Below are 23607 nucleotides of genomic sequence, written 5' to 3' on the forward strand. Positions count from 1 at the left end.
TACTTATTAATCCTCCTCCATTTATGGGGTTGAGATCGATTATTTTCCTCCCTCTGCGATTGAGGTTGTAGGTCAGATGAGTACTCATTAGCTAGCTAGCCACCTCCCTCATTGATTTCGATTAATGGGGTTGAGATTGCTTTGCCGTGGTGTACAACGCGGCATTGATCGGAAATTTTGTGTCATGGCTTAAGTTGTGTATGATTTTGGCAACACTGTGTTTATGAAATTGTTTGACTAAACTGTGTTTAATATATTATTTGACAAAATGTGATTGTGAAGTATTCAAATTATATTTTATCAATAAATGATTTATGTATCGCATTTTAAATTTTTATTGTGCACCACTGAGTATGTTTATACTCAGCGATAGTTTAATTTACTATCGCAGATAAGAGCAAGGAGAAAGCAGCAGAGTGAGCTGCGGGATTGACAAGAACTTCTTGATCCCTTTTGTACGGGTATTGTTTTATACCCTTATGGTTATTTTGATGTAAATACTGTAATGTAATAAGTATCAATGTAAATTGAGCAGTTGTAAATAAATTGTAATAATATTATTTTGGGTTGCTTCTGTAAATTTAATATTTGTAAATATGAATTTTCTGCTTTATGCCTTGTTAATGAAGTATTAAAAATTTTGTGATGACCAAATTTGATTAAATTGTGGAAATTGCTTTAAAGTGATTTGAATTGGGTTGATTTGAGTTTTATTGGAGATTGGGAGTTGTGGAAAACTTTTGGAAGTGCTTTTTACAGGTCTTTGAAGAACTGGTTTCTCAAAATACAGAGGGAACTCTGTCAAAATTTTTATAAAATTTGCTGCAAAATTTAAAATGGACAAAATTTTTTACTAGTATTTAAACTTGAATAAATGGTTTTTAATTCCCACTAAAATGCTCACCACTTTCAAAATGTAAGAAAATTGTTTTAAAATCCCTTGTAGAGTACTTAACGAGTTATCGGTAGGTGAAGTTCAGTAGTTCATTAAGTATTCTACGGGATCATGTTATGCCTTACGGAGGGGTAAGGTGTGACACTATCCTTTTTGTCCTTCAAAGAAGCAAGATACTCTGGGCAGTTTCTTTTCCAGTGCCTATCCTTCTGGTAGTGGAAACACTTTCCTTTGCCTCTATCAGCTTTAGTCTTCCCTTTCTGTTTAGCTATTTTCTTGGAAGGACCAGAAATATGAGGTTTCTTTTTCTTATTTCCCTTCTTCTTATTGGACTTTCCAGCAGAAGAAGATGCAATCAAAGCTATATTTTTTCCTTTATTGCCCGGCATATTCTTTTGGGCAATAACCAGCATGTTGAGTAAACTAGCCAAGGTGCATTCCTGTTTAGTCATATGGAAATTTGTCACAAATTTCCCAAAAGACTGAGGAAGGGATTGAAGGATCAAATCTGTCTGCAGTTGGAAATCTATGTTAAAGTTAAGATGTTCCAGCTGCTCAATCAGCCGAATCATCTTGTGGACATGATCCCCAATATTCTATCCCTCAGACATCCTCATGCGGAATTGTTGTCTAGATATCTCATACCTAGTATTCCTGCTGTGCTCACCATACAACTCTTGTAGGTGAAGGAGGATCTCACTCGTACTCTGCAAGTTCTCATGCTGCTTCTGTAACTCATTACTCATGGAAGCAAGCATGTAACATTTCGCTCTCATATCATGCTCTTTCCACTTGTCCAAAGTTTCATGTTCCTCTTGAGTGGCATCTGGAGGTAAGGGACCAGGAACATTTAAGTCTAGAACATATCCTATATGTTCAAGGTTCAGGACAAGTTTCAAATTTCTTAGCCAATTAGATAAATTAGGTCCTGTCAACCTATTATGATCAAGTATGCTTGTAAGGATATTGGATGGCGGTGGTTGTTTTGTGCTCATTATTATCAGAAAATTAACTGCAGAAAATAACCAGATTAATTAGTAAATGTATCATGTATTTAAACAAAATGATTATGGTCTTTTAATCAAATTGGTCCTCCTACTAACTTAGCAAATCCTACACTTCCAAAGTAGAAAACAGAAATCCTAGTTAGATGGATTTCTAGTGAGTGATTGAATTCTTATAATTCTATTGATCATCCTCAGGTACATCCATTATTGGAATTACAATAAACTATAAGTGAGCAACTCCTTGTCTATCACATCTCATGTGAGGTTCAATCCTTTACCTAGCCCCTAATGCTCAAAATCTCAAGTACATCCATTATTGACTTATCTTGCATTAGTTAAGTTAATCCCATTGAGCCAGTAATTATGTAAATAACTTTAATGTCCTCAGGTACATCTAATATTGGACACCAAACCATTTACATATTTACAACATCTCATGCTTAATAATTATTTTTAAGAAAATCTCTTAAATTAATTGCATCTTATGTAAGTATTTAAAATTTCTTAAAATAATTGCCTTAATGGAGGGCCCATATTATAATTACTTTAATTATAGCATTTCCAACTTAATCATTTGTTTGGAAGATTTTATGGTCATCCTAATTATTATTAAGGTCTCACTTTGCACATTATCCAATTAGCATGCATATATCATATACTTGCATACATTCCTATACATGTCATGCATTCATGGATAAACAGTAAATATGGTATGATCATGGGCTTTCTAAGGGATTCAATTCTGAGCCACCAAGAATTGAATCAGGACATTCCTAGGTGCATTTCATTCATTCATATTACAAGAGTTGCTGAAGGAGTACATAATCAACACTTGATATTGAATTCCTCTCACTGGTCCCACCAATGCTCTTAACCTCCTTGATCTTCTTACAATCCAATATTACTTAGTAATCCTTGGCATACCAAGGTGAATTTACAAGAACTAAATAAATGAAATTATAACCCAAAATTATTACAACCTTAATAATACATGCCCAAAATAAAATAAAATAAAATAATAAAATTACAACCCAAAGAAACATAAAAGAAATAAATCCAATCACATTAGTCTTTTATAGTCCATGATCATCCAGTATGCATATCACTATTTAACAATTAAATAAAACATACATACTTAAATTAAACTGAACATCTCATATTCAACTTAAAAATCCAGATTTGAATATCATTCAAACAAATTTAAAAACTCATATTTGAATCACATTCAAACAACTTTAAAAATTCAGATTTGAATCACATTCAAACAACTTTTAAAATTGAATCACATTCAAACAACTTTTAAAATTCAGATTTGAATCACATTCAAACAACTTTTAAAATTCTGATTTGAATCAAAATTTAATTGTGTGATTAAAACTCTAATTAAATAATTTAATTAGACATAAAATGGACATAATTATGAGCATTAGATCATACAACAATTGCACAAGCATTGCCCAAAACCATGTGCACTATTAGGAATGGACAAACCTTGCGCACACATGGACTCCAATCCAAGCCGCCACCTTTTCTCATTGCAACCAACAATGATCAATCATCTCATGATCAAATCACACAATAAAATCATATAATCAACAATCTAAATGGCAAATATAGTGGCTCTGATACCAATTGAAGGAGCAGAAGCATAAAAAACACAAGTTTATATCATTGAATTCAAAATTTTTACCTAGGGTCACATGCATCATACAAGATTCATTTTTATCTATTTGATTTCAATGATAAACAACATATTAAAACTCTTTTAATATATTTTTGGATCTACATTTGCCATTTAAGATTTTAGAATTAATCAGATTAATTATTAGAACCCTAGATTAGATCAAGAATAAGTACACTAATCTCTTGATGAACTGTAGTGTATTTGACATCTTTGGGATGCGTCTAGGACACCAAATGTTGCCCCTCTAGCTTGTCCACACCAAGATCACTTATGGAAGCCCTTGAACAGCTTCTAAAGCTTTTTCTATGAATTAGAAAATCAAGTTTTGCCTTTTGAGAGATTACAGACGTAAACAGGACACTAGAAACAATTTTTAGTATTTTTAATTCAAGAGATTGTTTGCTAATCTCTTTGATTTATGAGAGATGAAGAAGAAGAGAAGAAGAGTGTTCTTTAGGTGGCGGCACAAAGAGTGAGTGGCTGCTTATTATTTTGTTCTTTCATCCTTACACTTATATAGCTAGGTTACCACTTAAAACCCTTGCCACATGTCACCCTCTGATTAGTTCTAGGTTTAATTGACCCAATCAGAGGGTGATATGTGTCAAACCTATATTTAATCTTAACTTTGATCATCTTACATGATTAAAAGACATTTGGCAAGCTTATGTGTAGTGTCATGTGTCACCATCTTATGATGCCATATGTCACCCTGTGAAATGACCAAAATACCCTTGTTTCTTAATTTTGAGTTCTCACCCCAAAATAATTATTTCTCTTCTTCTAATCAATTTATATCAAATATAAATTAATTAATTAATCTTTATTAATTAATTTCTCGTTAATTAAATTCATATTTAAACACTTTAAATATAAATTTAACTTATACAATACATCCAATAACCTAGATTTGGTTTCAAGCCATGCTAGGGACTTTGCAATCTAAATTGCAAACCAAACCTATATAATTAATTAATTAAACTCTTTAATTAATTAATTAAATCATATTTAATTTGCTGATTATGTCACGACCCAACCTATGGGCCGGACCGGCACTAGGACCTGGGCCAGCTTAAAGCCCCCGAGGCCCGTAGTAAGCCTTAACTATTCATTAACCCAACTCTAAGGCCCATTTGGGCCCAATATCAAGAAAACAAACGGACAGAGTCCGGCCATAAAATGGACTTTCCAACGGGGAGTTTTCGACTCACCCGACCTGTAAACACAATAAACAATCCATTGGGGAGCTAAGCTCACCCTCCACATACTCATCAACATAATAATAAATGGGAGCTCAGCTCCCTCATCCAATCCATCAAAACATACTTAAAATATTAAGTTTACAGGTCCAACATGAATATAATATTACAGACCAAATTCAAATAATTACTGCTAACACATGCGGAAATTCTAGGAGTAAATAAAATTACACAATTATTGATAAACACCTGCGAAGGAGAAAAGCAGGTTAACCCAGAACAAAATATCCTCCTGTGGCCTGTAAAAATTTTTGAACAGGAGTGAGCGTTCGACTCAGAGAGTAAAATATCAATTTTAACCATAATCTCTATAACTATCTGTAACTAATGCACCCTGTGGAGTGAAATGCAACATACACAACATTTTCACATCATAACATCAAAAAGGTAATTTGGAGCACTCACGCACCCTGTAACATCAATCATAATATATGGGAGCTGATCCCCTATACAGCTCTCTTAAATCCAACCTGGTGCCAGCGAAGAACTCAGCTCGGACTTCCACTTAATAACCAAATCGAGGGTCCCAGCGAAGAACTCAAGCCGTGACTACCCCTCGAAGGATCGGGTCCCAGCGAAGAACTCAAGCCGTGACTACCCGTCCTATCCATAGTCCACACCACATCACACGCACGCCAACGCACGCACACTGCTCCAAATTACTGCAACAACATTCATGGCACTTTATGATTATCAATTCAACATAAATCGTTCCTAGATTTTATCTACATAATTATATGCATATAAGTGATGCATGTGCATTATTAACATATAATAATATCTAAATTACAATTAAATTTAATATTTTACTCACTGACTTGACTACAATCATCGTGGCGGGAGGAGGAAGAAGGCATCGGCTCACGACAATTATATTACAATTATTTAATACAAATGACCCAATACAAATCAAGAAAAGACCCAATACGTCCTAAGTCGTGCCGAAAATCCGGCAGAGTCTCCCCTATACCTAAGACTTACCCAATCTGCAAAAGGGCTCAAAACACACTTCTATATCCACAATCCATATATCCACAACTCAATCACATCACACAGCCCCTCCTGGGCCCATCAAATCAATCATTCATCACAATATGTAAAATTTCAATTTAGTCCTCATAATTGATCATTTTTGCAAAAACTGCTCAAATAAGCTCTAAAAATTATAAAACTCTGCCCCGTGGTCCTTAGAAATATTACTAAGCTATTGCAAAAAGAAATCGTAATTTTCTAAGCTACCACGAATATTTTATGAATTTTTAATCCTATTTAAGCACTAGAAAATTATAAAAAAGCAAGGTTCGGGTTTACCTTTGCCGATTCCGACTTCGGGAACGCGCTCGGGATGCCTGACAATGGTGGGGTAGCCAAAACCTCGATCCAATTCGGAGACTTTTCCGGTAGCTGGTCTGTCTGGCCGGAAATTCACAGATCCGGACAACTGTCGAATTTCCGCGAATTGAGGATACCTACACAAAGCCCAATAATAATATATAAAAATCAGGGGTGTTACATTCTTCCCCCCTTACAGAAAATTCGTCCTCGAATTTTACACAAGGCAGAATACAGTACATGATTACACATTGAACAGATAAGGGTACTTGCTACGCATGTCCCGTTCTGACTCCCAGGTGCACTCTTTCACTGACTGGCTCCTCCACAAAACCTTAACCACAGGGATCTGTTTTGATCTTAGCTGTCTCACTTGGTAGTCCACTATGGCTACAGGTTGCTCCTCAAATGTCAAGTTCTCTTTTAGCTCTATTACATCTGGTTGTAGTACATGAGAAGGATCTGGAATGTATTTCCTGAGCATGGAGATGTGAAACACGGGATGAACGTGAGAAAGGTTGGGTGGTAGCTCCAACCGGTAGGCAACTGCTCCAACTCTATCAGTAACCTCAAAAGGTCCGATATACCGAGGTGCCAACTTGCCCTTCTTTCCAAATCTCATGACTCCCTTCATTGGAGAAACCTTCAGGAATACATAGTCGCCCACTGCAAACTCCACATCCCTCCGTTTAGGGTCTGCATAACTCTTCTGCCTACTGAAAGCTGTTTTCAGTCGTTCCCTGATTAAAGGAACTACCTCTGAAGTGTACTGCACTAGGTCTACATCATGCACCTTCGCTTCCCCCATTTCTGTCCAACACAGAGGAGACCTACACTTTCTTCCATATAGTGCCTCATAGGGTGCCATCTCTATGCTGGAGTGATAACTGTTGTTGTAGGCAAACTCCACCAAAGCTAGCTGCTCATCCCATTGACCTCCAAAATCCAAGACACTCATGCGAAGCATGTCTTCCAGTGTTTGGATTGTCCTTTCGGACTGTCCGTCTGTCTGAGGGTGGAAAGCCGTACTGAAGTTCAACTGTGTGCCAAGTGCCTCCTGCAACTTTCTCCAAAACCGAGAAGTGAACTGGGGCCCTCTGTCAGATATTATGGAAGCCGGAACTCCATGCAATCTGACTATTTCTCGAATGTAGAGCCGGGCATACTGCTACGCAGTATGTAGTCTTTCTGGTAAGAAGTGAGCTGATTTGGTCAAGCGGTCTACAATTACCCATATCGAATCATATCCTCGCGTGGTACGAGGCAACCTACCACAAAATCCATAGTGATCATTTCCCACTTCCATTCTGGGATAGGGAGCTCTTGCAGCTTCCCTGACGGTCTCTGGTGTTCAAACTTCACCTTCTGACAAGTCAAGCACTTGGACACAAAGTCTGCTATGTCTCTCTTCATGCCATTCCACCAATAGCTATCTTTCACATCATGGTACATCTTGATGGAACCTGGGTGGACATTGTACAGTGTAAGTGTGCCTCTCGCATGATTTCATCTCTGAGATTGTCCACATCGGGCACACATATCCTAGAACCTTGCACTAGGGCGCCATCATTGGCAAATCCGAACTCACCACCTTCACCTTGTCAGACTCTTTCTATAATCTTCATCAATTGTTGGTCTCTGTCCGGGAAACTCTAACTCTGTCCCTCAAGTCCGGCCTCACCAAAAGTGAGCCAACAATACCCCTTATCTGAAAGATCTAGGATTAAACCTTGATCCATCAACTCATGTACCTCCCGAATCAACGCCTCTTCTCTCACAAATGTGCGCCAAACCGCGGAAGATTTTCTGCTTAAAGCATCTGCTACTACATTGGCCTTCCCAGGGTGGTACTGGATGGGGCAATCATAGTCTTCCAGAAGCTCCATCCATCTCCTCTGTCTCAAGTTTAAATCCCTCTGTTGAAAGATGTACTTCAAACTCTTATGGTCGGTGTATATCTCGCACACTTCACCATACAGGTAGTGTCTCCGCATTTTTAGTGCAAAGACTACAGCCGCCATTTCCAAATCATGGGTGGGATAGTTCTGCTCATGTCTCTTCAGCTGCCTTGAAGCATAAGCCACTACTTTTCCATTCCGCATCAAAACACACCCTAGGCCAACTCTGGAGGCGTCACAGTACACGGTGTATCTTTCACCGCTCATAGGTAGTGTTAACACAGGGGCAGTGGTTAGACACTCCTTATCCTCATCATTATAACTGACTCTATCGAGCTCTCTTCCTGTCCTTTGGATCTCATCCACTTCCCTTTTCCTATTTTTGGTATTGTTGGTATCTTTTCAACCTGCTGTACTTATTTCTTAATTTTAGTTCTATCTCATCCTTACACCTTTTCCTTCAAAGATGTCTATCCCATCATCAACTTTAACTTTCTTTTTATTTCTTAGTCTTATCTTGATTACTAGTTTCATTACTTCGAGAATTCTAACCCTATGATTTACTCCTATCAGCACACTCTTCACCTTATGTAACACTTATAATTACCCATAGAGAAAATTTTTTTTGTACCCCCTTTTTTCCAACTTAACTATCAGAACATTATCATTCCCTACCAGCCTTAGTAGGAAATTGCTTATCCTGGATGAATATGAGCCCCATAAACTATAAGTTCCATCTGAACTAACACTACCAGAGGAAATATGTGTCATGCCTTAATTCCAAACAAGATAATTCACGTGTTCATTCTCCTTAATATAATCATATATACTGCCCATAGCTTTCTAAACTTCAACCTCAAATTACCCATCAGCAACAATTTCATCTATTGAAACTCATCCATAAATAGTACTTCATCTAGCTCATAGTTTAAAACAGTCGCAAGCCTTAGTAGCTAACTCAATTTAACTCCTGTCATTACTCTGATCGTCCTTTCATACTTAACACTAGGTATGCACTTACTGTCATTCTCATATCAGGAAATTGTATATGAATTGGTGCCTATCAAAATCTCAAATAACTAGGTCTCCTTGCCTCAGTCTCTGCTCCTTATATAACGCTCTGGAATCAAAAATACGAGCTAAACTTGAAAAGAAAGAAAAATATCCTCTATATTCAACTACGCCCGATTGTCCATATAATAATGTTTAACCTATGTTTTTTAGTTTTTCTCTTCAAATTTCATCATCTCCTGGCACAATTGTGCTCTACCTATAAGGTATCATCTGCATGAACCCTTTACTATACCATCGCCCTTCCTGACATAATATTTTATAATTTATTAACTTTACTTATACTCGACCTATGATTCATATCTATCATCGTTTATATTGTGCCCTTAACCCTTGTTGAATCCTGAAAGATTTCTCTCGCTAATAGATTCTTCCAACACTAATTCCACCCTTATCTAGGGTCATTAATTTGATCCTTGAACTTTCTAGTGATTTATAACAATCCAGACTTGTCACTTTTCGTTCTACCCCTACTATTGTCCTGTCGTTATTGCTTCACTACAAAGTGATTCTGTTGATCACACTAAAAATGTTTGCCTGACATTCATAACGAACCTCTAACTACCTTCTCACTATCTCAAAAGTCTAACCTAAAACTTATGTGTCATTATCTATAATTCTTTCCACTCATCATACCTATTTGATCCCTTAGACTGACTTTTATTCAACTTACTGCTTACTAACTTCTCTTTCTCTACCTATTTAGGTAGTCCGCAATACCATCGCACACCTTCTAACATTTACTCATTATTATTGTATTCCATACCTCCATCACTTTTCTCACTAATGTGGTCCCATTTTGGGTTTTCCATCCTTGTCATTCTCCTTGCCAAGAATAACACTTAGCCTATCCTATATCTTAACTTTGTTTCTTTTATTATGCGCTCTTTAGGTTGTCCTTTCATTTATTTCCTTTGTCTTACCCAAAATAGAACTTGACTATTCTATCCTGGTTCCATTCTTTTCCTAACATAATAGCTTGTACTTGCTAACTATATCTTTCGAGTCTCTATCGCGTTATCATATGTCCTGTGCTACTCAGATTTGGTCCTTTGACCACTCTAGCTAGTACTTCCACTAGCATTTAGATTATATTGCATCTGCAATCAATTGTCCAAACTTTCATTCGCACTTTCTTTATCCATTAGCCTTCATGATTTATCTTCGCTAATTTATTACTCTTAACACTATTATAATTAGATTATACTATTGTTTTGAATAATTTGAAATTAGAAAGGAACTCAAGAAATTACATCATACTTTTATTGTATGATCTCTATTCTTATCCTTTAGCTTACATAATACCCTTACTACCTCGAGAACCGATTCTCATAGTAATTTTATTTATTATTATTTTTATTATTATTATTATTATTATTATTTTCCATGTTTACTCAATTCCAAAACTTAAGATTTCGGGCACCCAAACCCGTCATCCAATTCAAAGGATTTACATCCATCGTGATCTGATTATATATGATTCCTATAATGGAACTTGTATCCTCTCCGTGATACCCGAGCCAACTACTCTCTACCACACTCTACATCCCATCCGACACTATTCCATAAGTCATCATTATCAGTAATAACCTTCGATCCATTCTGAAAAGATAGGACTATATCCTAACTTGCTGCAACAAAGGTACTACATCTACCACCTTGCCAGAACCATGTCAAGTTAATGACTCTTTTATCATATCATAGCTCTATAAATCATCAATTCATAGTTTCGACCTTCTCTAGGTAGTAGAGTTGTACTTTATTCCATACTGATACACACAAGGTATACTATTCTCACTCTATAAGTGTCACTTTTACTTTGCAACTAGTCCGAAACCTCTGGTCTGATGGCAACTCTTGATGTAACTCTAGCTCATGTCAGTAATCGAGTCACCGACTCTAGTTATCACCCAACCGTGACCTTTCAATATTCTAACTCTAGACTCTTAGCCAGAGTTCCCAACTCCTCTGCAAATATAGAACTCTGCTCGCATAACTGCACAAAACGAAGCCATCACAAACACCCTCATTATGGAGCACCACGGGGATGCACGCAGCTCTACACAATAATCTCATGTCTGCATCAGTAATGCAGCTTACAGAGCGGACATCGAGAACATTGTATAGTTACCACGATACGCCCCGATGCACTAGGTCTCCTAATTTCTTATCTCTCCTGAATCTTCTATTATCACAAACTTATTCTGACTGGGTCATCTATTGATGACTGCCAGTAGTGGTATCCTCATCCTTATCTAGGGCAACTGTACTTTTAAGACTCACTTTTATGTACTCGTGCCTTACACGAAATGGGCACACCATTTAAACCCATACTGACAAAAATATAACATTTCTTGGAGTACGTATCCTCATGATAGACCTCACATGTCTACTAACTCTATTTTACATTTCTATGTACTCCACGAAAATCAAGACACTAACTGAGGTAATCTTATATTTCCCGAGGTATAACGTAGAATCTAGAAACAAAGAATTACAGGAAAAGACGAAACAGAATCCTATACTCCGCATGTGACTCCTAGTAGACTCTTCCCAACACTTTAGACAACATTCCCTAAGAATCTGGAGCCTAAGCTCTGATACCACATTGTAACGACCCAGCCCAGCCCAGTCAGTATTGTCCGCTTTGGCCCGTGGGCCTCACGGATTTGTCCCTTGGGAGGTTTCGCTCCCAAAAGCGCTGACGATTTAGGTGACCCACATATATGGCCCAGATTCCCTTCTCCCATTTCCGATGTGGGACGGGCGGCACTGCAGCGTTACGTGACGCCGTCCCCACACGTTACAACCCACCACTCACTGGGGCGTCCTCGCACCCACTGCATCGAGGAGTCCGGCTCTGATACCACATTTGTCACGACCCAACCTATGGGCCGGACCGGCACTAGGACCTGGGCCAGCTTAAAGCCCCCGAGGCCCGTAGTAAGCCTTAACTATTCATTAACCCAACTCTAAGGCCCATTTGGGCCCAATATCAAGAAAACAAACGGACAGAGTCCGGCCATAAAATGGACTTTCCAACGGGGAGTTTTCGACTCACCCGACCTGTAAACACAATAAACAATCCATTGGGGAGCTAAGCTCACCCTCCACATACTCATCAACATAATAATAAATGGGAGCTCAGCTCCCTCATCCAATCCATCAAAACATACTTAAAATATTAAGTTTACAGGTCCAACATGAATATAATATTACAGACCAAATTCATATAATTTCTGCTAACACAGGCGTAAATTCTAGGAGTAAATAAAATTACACAATTATTGATAAACACCTGCGAAGGAGAAAAGCAGGTTAACCCAGAACAAAATATCCTCCTGTGGCCTGTAAAAATTTTTGAACAGGAGTGAGCGTTCGACTCAGAGAGTAAAATATCAATTTTAACCATAATCTCTATAACTATCTGTAACTAATGCACCCTGTGGAGTGAAATGCAACATACACAACATTTTCACATCATAACATCAAAAAGGTAATTTGGAGCACTCACGCACCCTGTAACATCAATCATAATATATGGGAGCTGATCCCCTATACAGCTCTCTTAAATCCAACTCGTGCCGTGAAGAACTCAAATCGGACTTCCACTTAATAACCAAATCGAGGGTCCCAGAAGAACTCAAGCCGTGACTACCCCTCGAAGGATCGGGTCCCAGAAGAACTCAAGCCGTGACTACCCGCCCTATCCATAGTCCACACCACATCACACGCACGCCAACGCACGACACCGCTGCTCCAAATTACCGCAACAACATTCATGGCACTTTAACAGTTATCAATGCAACATAAATCGTGCCTAGAGTTTAACTACATAATTATATGCATATAAGTGATGCATGGGCATGCTGAACATATAATAATATCGAAATTACAATTAAAATTAATATTTTACTCACAGACTTGACGACAATCACTGTGGCGGGCGGAGGAAGAAGGTCGTCCTCACACGACAATTATATTACAATTATTTAATACAAATGACCCAATACAAATCAAGAAAAGACCCAATACGTCCTAAGTCGTGCCGAAAATCCGGCAGAGTCTCCCCTATACCTAAGACTTACCCAATCTGCAAAAGGGCTCAAAACACACTTCTATATCCACAATCCATATATCCACAACTCAATCACATCACACAGCCCCTCCCGCCCATCAAATCAATCATTCATCACAATATGTAAAATTTCAATTTAGTCCTCATAATTGATCATTTTTGCAAAAACTGCTCAAATAAGCTCTAAAAATTATAAAACTCTGCCCCGTGGTCCTTAGAAATATTACTAAGCTATTGCAAAAAGAAATCGTAATTTTCTAAGCTACCACGAATATTTTATGAATTTTTAATCCTATTTAAGCACTAGAAAATTATAAAAAAGCAAGGTTCGGGTTTACCTTTGCCGATTCCGACTTCGGGAACGCGCTCGGGATGCCTGACAATGGTGGGGTAGCCAAAACCTCGATCCAATTCGGAGACTTTTCCTAGTGGGTCTGTTCGCCGGAATTCACGCATCCCACAACTGTCGAATTTCCGCGAATTGAGGATACCTACACAAAGCCCAATAATAATATATAAAAATCAGGGGTGTTACAGATTACTTGTGTATGTGTGTGACTTACTAGGCTCATCACTAATTGGTAATGAGACATGATATCAACTCTTAATATCATCAGAACTCTTTCTTACCATAAATGATTTCTCTAAATTATTTTATGCACCTCATAGACCATGGTTAACAACTAGCATAGCATGCCATGGCCACCCAATTAGTAATAAGGTTTACCTTAAATGAACCTATAATCATATATTACCATGCACTAGAATCTCTCTGTTACAAAATCCCAATTCGAGCTGGAGCCATGGTTTATGTCAAACCCCATTTGCTATGAATATTATGTTCTCTTTTAATTCCAGTTCTTAATTAAAAATATTTTCTTATCAGAAACTCTTTTCTGAATAAATCTATCTGTCCGGGCCAAGAACTTGAAATATCAAGAACAATTAAATGAACGTAGGATTTTATCCCTATTTACTTAGGGCAACAGATTCCATCTTGATCAACACCTACCTCCATATATAACTAGTAGGAGCCAACACATGTCCATATACCCATACACTGTAATACCCTTATGTTCGGTAATACATTCTACTGTTCCGATGATCAGTGTTGTCCGGACAGCTAGAATGCCTAGAACTATACTTAAATATTGGTGAAGAGACATAAAATAATAAAATACAAGAAAAAAAAAATACAAGAAAAACAAAGGAAAAATAATAGCAATGAAATATAACCAAGTTAAACGAGCTGAGAACCCTAGCGATGGGTGACTGCACTGGGAAGTTGCGGCGTGGACCGTTGACTAGCCCTGGACCGAGGGGAACCCTAGAAAATATTTTAGGACTTAAATAAATATCTATTGAAGTATAAATTTCATTAGAAATATGAAAGAAAAATTAAATAATTACTACAAAGAAAAACGAAAAATCAAGAAACAGACAAAAATCGGTGTTACCGAAACATCGGGAATATAACCCGAAGTGAGGCATTTTGATCATTTGACACCTAGGGTTGTCTTTTGACCTAAATATCCATTAAAAATAAATGATATTATTCTTAGAAATGTCATGAAAAAAACTAAATGGTGATACATTATGTAAATAGTGAAAGAAATGAGCTAAATGTGCAAATTAGGGAAACTTTATATCATTAAACATTAAATTATTGGTTAGTGCTCCACTATCCTTAAGAAAAATGAGATATATCAAAGTGGAAATGGGCAGAAACATCTTCTTCTTTAACCTCACTCTCACTAACCGAATTGAATCCACCATGGAAACACCATGGCCAAAGCTTCCTAACCTCCATGCAAGCATGAAGTGAGCCCCTTTTCCACTTGATTTCTTCACTAAAGTTGTTCTACACAACTTGGGCAGTAGATAGGCAGCAAGAAAGTTAAGTTTTGGTGAGGTTTTGAAGAATTTCAAAAGTGGTAAGTATGTATTTTTAATTCTTGTTTCATTAAACTTTGAATAGGTATTGTGGGTAGTTGATTTGTGGAAGGATTTTTGATGTTTGATGAGTTAATGGTGGTGCACCATTTTGGCAGCCATGGAACCTCAATAGGAATAGCTTATTCTTGCATGTAAATAGTAGTTTGAATGATGATTTAAATGTTTGATTGTATTGTAGTTGAATTCCATGTGTAAGTTTTGATTGGAAGCTTAAAAAATTGTTTAAATGGAAATTGATGGGTATGTGTAAACTTGTGGTAGCCTCATGAAGAAGATTGAAGTGTTTGAGTTCATGAAACATTGTTGAATTATGTTGTCATGGATGGCAGCATGTGTATGTGTTTAATTGTTAGAATTTGGACATGGAAATGAGGTATGTTCATGTGGTTGAATTGTGGTAAATGGGACTTTAATTGTTGTAATTGGACTTAGAAAAATTCTTAGTTATAAGGTGCATGTTGAGAGTGGTTACAAGCTGCCAAAATGACCAAAAATTTGTTACTAAATGTGTTAATATTATGGTACAAACCAGAATTAGCATGGAAGAGTGAACTTGGTAAACATAAGATGTGTAATTGGTAAAGGATGAACAATGTGCAACAGGGCAGTGTATGTTTTGGCTTAGAACCTTAAGTGTGTGGCTCCAATTGGTATAAGACCAATTGGAGGTGAAACTAGGCACAAAATGTGCCAACTTTCATGAAGGAAGCTTACCAAAATTCTGCCTAGAAAGTGACTTGAAAAATGACAGAATCCGGATTAGTGCTTTGCAAACTTGAAAATTGACCATTTGGGCAGCAGTTAGTGTTTTGGCCATAACTCACTCAAAACAGGTCCAATTGACCTGAAATTTTTACCATGAATAGTTGAGACATATATCTACAATTCTTATGAAGACACCAAAGCCCAGAAATGGCCAGAACCAATCCAAATAGCTTACACAAGTTCAGGTTCAAAAACTGGCCGAATCAAAAGTGACCTAAAAATGACTTAAAGTTACCATTTTGGTACATTCTATCAAGCATTGGTAGATTGACCATAACTTGGTCTACACAACTTAGAATGACCTGAAATTTTTCCCCGCATGCAATAAGACATAGACCTACAAGTTTGTAGTTTGGACCGAAACCCGAAAATCGAGGGAACTAGGTCTCCGGCTAGGTCAAATTAGCATACCGAAATCCGACAAATTGCAATAAAATACAATATACTTGAAAATGAATTGGGTAACATGTACCAACACTAAAAGGCTATAAAATGTGACATATTAGTAACATTAAACCTAATTCACCTAGAGTGCATCGAGGGTCAACATTTTAGGTTGACTAAGGAAATAATAGAATTCAATAAATTAATTATTGAACCTTATTGTTAGAGATAGTTTAAATGAGCACTAAAACACTTCAAATTGTGTGTTTCAGTTAGCAAAGACTCAGAGAAGGGGAAGAAAACACTAAGTCAGAGCCAAGAGACATTTATCAGAGGTTTGTGCACAACAGTTACTTTTTTTGAATTTTTAATTGAAATGAATTATGACAAATTGTCTATTATTGTTTAAATTGTGAAAAATTGTCTTAATGATATTTGATGGATACTTATTGCTTGAAAAATATTGTAAATGGTTTGAAACCACAGCTATCATGTATATTGATTGAATTCCTCGCTAGCTTGTCTAGTGGGATGAATTGACTTTAAATTCCCTCTCTGGCTGAAGTGTTGAGGTGTGTGCCTGTTGAGAACGAATAGAATGAGTATTCATATTATTTCTAGCTAGCTATGTTATTCCTCATTAGCCATCGATTCTTGGGATGAATTGGACTTTGGAACATGATTAAGCTGTGTGTGATTTTATTGATATCTATTGTGATATTGTGAAATGAAGTTTAAATTCTTTATGACACTCACTGTCTTTGAATTTAACTATGGTTTTAAGTATCCACTAGTTATATGACTTATGATTTATGATTTAAAGTTGCATTGTGTTAATGTTGTGCACCACTGAGACATTGGCTCAGCGATAGCTTTTCATTGCTGTCGTAGGTAGACAGACTGATAGGGCAGCAGACTAGGCTGCTAGTACTACACTGAGAGATCATTGGATATATTGAGTATACCATATTTTATATTTTGTATTGTAATATATGTTCACTGTATGTATATATTGTTCTTGGTTTTGAGCAGTTGTGAATTAAAATTGTACATTAAAGTTGTAAACTACATTGGTAAATTATTTTGGTTTGTAAATATTATGATATATTCTTTTGTCTCAGCTTTTAAAAACACTGGAAAATTATTATGGATTTGAGTTGACAATTGTTGAGAAACTTATTGTGTTGATTAAATATTGGAGTTTGGGGATTGAACAAAATAATTGAAGTGCTTTTTTATAGGTTTTTGAAGAACTGTTTTATCCAAAATACAGATGGCACTCTGCCAAAATTTTTACAGAAATGATTAATTCTTCAAATGTATTATCTGGTTTCACTTCAGTTAAAATTTTTTTAACACCTGTAAATAGTGCTAACCACTGTAAAAAGAAGTAAGAAAATGTTTAAAATCCCTTGTAGTGTATTTAATGGGTTATTAGTAGACAAAGTTTCATTAGGTATACTACGGGATCATGTTATGCCTTACGGAGGGGTAGGGTGTGACATACACAGTACAAGTATGAAAGCAGTATCAAACTCAAACCACCTATATACAAGATAACTGTGCTATCTCATGTCTAAAGATTATATGCACTGGTATGATTTATGACAATGCATTGACAAGAGTAAACTCCATGTGCTTGTCATAAGTGTCACTGGTTCGGCCTACTTATCATGTATAAGTGTCTATCTTATTTGTTATATGGCATGAGACTCACCATTCCATCTTATTTATATCTCATATAAATAACTTGGGAACAAACATGAATACAATTTTTCTGGATAAGTCATTTCCTTATTGTGAAGTATCCTCGATTGTGAACCTATTTATGATACTTTGTGCTAGAAATGCTGTCACTCATATTCTTAACAACTTAAGAATAGAATTTTTAACAAAATATCAATGGACCTTTTCTATTACACATAAATATATTATGTAAATGAATAAGTGAAAATGTCTTTTATTAATAAAATATATACAAGATACATACTAAATGATATACTCTAGGGCATACTACTAACACTTAACCCAGTAATTATCTGAAACTAAAATTAGGAGAGCCAGGCTTAACCCTGTTACATCATTAACAAACTATTTAAAACTCATAAAAAATTTTCATTTGTTAATACAAAAACTTAAATGCATGCAGTCTCTGACAGGATTAATGCTACTACTAGTACACGCGGAGTTCTAAATTTCAAATTTAGAGAATAATAATACAATTAAATAATTATTGATAACCTGCGAGAAAAGAAGTAAGTTATTCTGAAAAATATCTCCTCCTGTAGCCTAGAAAAATAGGGTGAACAGGAGTGAGCGTTCGACTCAGAGAGTAAAATATCAATTTCAATCATAATCTCTATAGCTATCTAAAGCTAATGCACCCTTTAGAGTGATATGCAACATCCTCATAAATTTTTCATACAATTCATATCACAATCAGCAAAAAGGCAATTTGGAGCACTCACACACCCAACACTGTCAAACAATACACATATGGGAGCTGATCCTCTATACAGCCCTCTTAATCTAACCTTTGCCAGTGAGTGTCTCTCAAGCCGGACTTTCGCTTAATAAACCAAATGCGGAGTCCCAGCGAGTGTCTCTCAAGCTGTGTCTACCCTGAAGGACCCGGTCCCAGTGAGTGTCTCTTAAGCCGTGTCTACCCATCCTGTCCATATCCCACACCACAAACATGCTAAAGCACACACACTGCTTCAAATTACCACAAACAATATCCATGGCACTTTAACAATTATGAATGTAATATAAAACGTGCATAGTATTTAATTACATAGATACATATTTATAAGTGATGCATGGACATGCTTGAATATATAATAATATCGAAATTACAATTAAAATTAATATTTTACTCACAGTACACCGATGACTATTGTGGCTGCTGGATTGAGGAAAATAGTTGACCTCGATCACCTAAATAATTATATTATAAATTTATTAGTACTAAGTCAAAATAAAACTCTAAAAAGACAACAGACAACCTAATTCATGTAGAAAATCCGGCAAAATTTCCCTTATACCTAGGACCTACCCAATCTATACAAAGATTCAAATAACACTTCTAAATTCTCAATTTCCATTATCACATCTCATCAACATCATATGGCCCCTCCTGGGCCCTCTGAATCAGACAATAGTAACAAACTTGAAAAATTACCTTTTAGTCCCTATAATTGACATTTCTTAAAAATTCACTCCGACAAGCTCTAAAAATTCTAAAATTTTTCCCCGCGGTCCTTAGCAATATTACTAAGCTAATGCAAAAGGAAATATAATTTTCTGATCTTCCATGAATATTTTATGAATTTTATTCTAAATCGATATTAGCTGAAAATGAGCAACTTGGAGTTCGGGTTTACCTATGCCAATTCTGATATCTGGAATGCATCCAAAAAGTCTAAAAATGTTAGGACTAACTATAATATCGACCACGTTCTGAGACGGGCTGCCGAATCTGGATGAAAATGCGGTCCCGACACCGGTGAGCTATCTTCGATTCGATTGCACCTAAATTATGCCTAAAAATTGTTAATAACTATCATAAAATTATTTTTAATTTTTAAGAATCGAAAAAGTTTGAAAATCTCAACAAGCGATCTGGACCATCCGATTATCGTCTTTTTCCAATAGTATCCGATCGGAGCGGGGCTGGTCTTATCTCAAAGATCTCATCGTCCTGTGTCTATCCATGGCCTCATATTTCCGATCCAACGGTCGGATCGCCAGAAAAGTGGCCGGAAAGCCACTGCTCAAATTTTTCTCTCTCCTCTTTCTCTCTTTGAAACTCACCGAAAACCTCCATGGAACGGAGCACCGCCGGTTGGGATGGGAAGCCTGTGGTCCCAGGAGTTGAGCGCCACCCCTCCCATGTCGATAGGCAGCCAGAAACTGTCGAAAATGGCCTTGGAAGTCCTCATTGTCGCTCTCTCTCTCTCTTTAATTCTCGTCACCGCTGCCTTCTTCCGTCACCGTTTCCTGTCCACTGGTGGTCTCCCGATCACGCTGAAGCAGCTAGGGTGGTCACTAGCAGCGGATCTCTTACCGGCAAGAAGAAAAACGAGAGGGAGGAGGGGAGAGAGTCAGGGAGAAAGGAGAGTGAGGGAGGGGGGAGGGGGGGGGGGGGCACGGTTGTGCACTGCGTTTTGGGTTTCTTTTTTTTTTTTTAACTTCTAATTACACTATTAGTCCCTCAACTTCTTAGAGGTTTACGATTAGGTCCAAAATTATTTTATTATGTTAAAGTTTAATAAAACTCTAATAATGATAAAAATAAATATAATCTAGGAAATTTTAATTATTTTATTCTCATTTACTAAATTAACTTTAATTAATTTATTTATTATTAATTTATTTATTATTATTATCTTCCTTTATTTTAAAATCAATTCAAATAAATCTTATGATATTAATAACATAATATTTCCTTTTCATTTTATTTATAATTTAAAAATTTTGAGTTGTTACATGAGATATATGGGCTAGCATACTTGGTCAAAATTGTCATGATTTTAACTAATGGTATGTTCTGTCCCTATCTCATGTGCGTATTAATCAGTTCCTATAAAAAAAAAAGGTGTGATTATTATAAGTATGATTTTATAAAAAAATGAGTTCAATATATTTTAAATTAATTATTTACACTTAAATTTATATATTTATTGTTTTAATTATACATTACATGAATTTTAATATAAATATTCAATATATAAATCACTAAATTTACGATTGTGCTTGGTAAAATTTATTGAATATATTTACTTATTATTAATTTTATATTAAAAATTATCAATATATATAAAAATATATAATAGTACACAATATCATATATAAAATATAATTTTATATGCTATTAATGTAAAATTAGTAATAAATAAAATATTTAATAAATATTAATAAGTGTAATATTACATTCATTTAAAAATTGCTTAATTTATTATTATATAAAATCAAAATTATATTATTATATATTATTAAAATGGATTTTCTAATTCATTAAATATATTTATTTATTATTAATTTATATAAATAATATAAAAATTATATTTTTATATTATATTATGTCACAAGGGTTTTGCGATCGTTGGACGATTCTTACCTAAGTGGAGAATGAGGAGTCGAAAATTAAAGAAAATCATTTTTATTTTTGAAAAAGGTTTGACTACTTTTAAGACAGAGATTCTAGGTTTGAGGTCCGTATACGTGTGGGGAAGGTGTTAAGCACTCCATATCGTCCCTAAACAAGGGCAAGTAGATTTAATGATGTGCTCTTTATAACTTAAAGTCGATAACTTTTGGGATTAAAATTACGATGTTAGTTCTCAATGATTATCATAAAAACACTTGATATTTCACCATTTTGGGTATCCCAAGAACATGAATAAATGGGACAACCTAAAGTAAGTTGATATTGTGTTTGTTTAATTTGTTATATATAAATGTATTTTATTAAATTCCTCCATCCTAATAATTAGGACTCTAATTTCGAAAAGGTATTATTTAGTCCCTAGAAATTCACAATGAGTGAGGAGGATTCTTAGCTCACTCATCATTCACCTAGTTATTGGCATCCAAATAATTGAGGGTGCGGTGTGTGTGTAGTGAATTTTTTATATATGAACCAATATGGGTATAGATTTTCATTCCTTTTAATTAAGCCTTAATTCAAAAGGGACGTATTAATTAAAACATGGAAAGTTCTCTTTCTCAATGAGGACTCTCAGTTAATGAAGAAAAGTCCCATCATCAGCATAATTAACCGTAAATCTTTACCCGTATTGTTTCATCTTAAGCTATTCAATAATTTTATGTCTTCGGTATTTTATTTAATAACGGGCCAAGCTAAAGGAAGAACTCTCCCTTAATAATATATTTGGGGCACTCCAAGGAAGGACTCTCCTTTGTATTATGAGGGTGAGGACTCCAAGAAGGACTCTCTAATGGGTGTCGAATCCACCATAAATTAAATTAACTGAAATCACCAAGTATGAAATATTTTCTGCAGTAACTGGTGAATCTAGGTCGAACCCTAGAGACTGAATTATTAAATTACATACGCTTGTGTAATGGAAAAGAAACAAAGGTTTGGGGGGGAGGGGGGGGGTTAATTCACAATCCAAAGAAGAAATAAAAAAAATCAGAAATTAAGAACTAAAATTAAATATGAAACTCTCGAATTAAATAAACTTCAATCCAAGATAATTCTCATTCCAATGCATTGATTTAATCATAGATAAAAGAAATACAATTATATCTTATTGAATACTTAACGTAGATTTACCAAACAGCGAGGTAAACCCCTGACTTCCCTATACTCATCAATTCGAGCTCAGCACTCTTATTGACTCTAATTATTAATTGAGTTGGTATTTAGCAATCCTCATCAAATTAATAATTGCTTTAAGAAAAGGAAGTAGTTAAGCTGAACAACAATTTATGAAGCATAAATTATTTAATCCACCCTATTATTTTCTTAGGTTATTATCGAAAACTTGGATCATAATCAATAAAATCTAATTGCTACTCATGTTCAATCTTACACAACAATTATGGTTTATGAAGATGAACTAGTAATTGATCAAATCAAACAATTAACTAATAAGCCTTTTTAGTAAATCATTCAACAGATAAAAAATAATTAAATCAGAAAACAATAGATATTCAAAAAGACATAAATTAAATTAAGAACCTGGTTTCACAAATCATACATAAGAACTTGAATCCCTTGAACTGAATTAAAAAATTAGCCACTCATGTTCATGGCTTACAGAAAATTAAAGAAGAAATCTAGAATGTAAATGGAGAATGAAAGTCTAAATTGGGATGCTCTTAACTACTGCCCAAAGATGTATTTATACTAAAAAAGCCTAATCCCAAAAATAGGAACCAAACCAAACTAGGAAAGTTTTTGAAATTCAAGATGCAAATTTTCATCCTGTATTCACGTTTTTGGAATCAAGGCAGATTTTCAGCAACTTTCTTTCCGAATCTGCCTCTGTCCTCTTCAAGAAAGTTATAGCCCTATTTCTTAGCTTTCTAACGGGTACTCATGGACCCAAATCCGAGGTCTACAGCCCAAGTTATGGCCCAAAAATCAGGACTGATTCAGTCAGACGGTCTAGCCTATTGTGACGACTTCATTGCCGTTTTTGACAATTAAAATGGCCTCATCTCATGTCCAGCCCTTCATAGAAGTTGTAGAGGTGTCTTAAGGTTCAATTGGGCTTGGCCTTGCTTCATTTGAAAGTCTGAAACTCC

General features: G+C 35.7%; 2 long non-coding RNA genes across 2 annotated transcripts in view; both read right to left on the reverse strand.

Moving 5' to 3' along the window:
• Nucleotides 1-4863: 4863 nt before the first annotated feature.
• Nucleotides 4864-5499, reverse strand: LOC131178482 (uncharacterized). Its single transcript, XR_009147420.1, has 2 exons — nucleotides 5255-5499; nucleotides 4864-5084 (listed from the first exon to the last, which is right to left on the reverse strand). It is a non-coding gene; the product is annotated as an uncharacterized LOC131178482 (long non-coding RNA).
• A 6599-nt stretch (nucleotides 5500-12098) lies between these two features.
• LOC131178587 (uncharacterized) overlaps nucleotides 12099-23607 on the reverse strand; it is a 76605-nt gene continuing 65096 nt past the window's right edge. Inside the window, exon 3 of the long non-coding RNA XR_009147509.1 lies at nucleotides 12099-12494. This is a non-coding gene — a long non-coding RNA (uncharacterized LOC131178587). The remainder of the gene's footprint in view (nucleotides 12495-23607) is intronic.

Source organism: Hevea brasiliensis, chromosome 3 (assembly GCF_030052815.1).
Source record: "Hevea brasiliensis isolate MT/VB/25A 57/8 chromosome 3, ASM3005281v1, whole genome shotgun sequence".
NCBI lineage: Eukaryota > Viridiplantae > Streptophyta > Magnoliopsida > Malpighiales > Euphorbiaceae > Hevea > Hevea brasiliensis.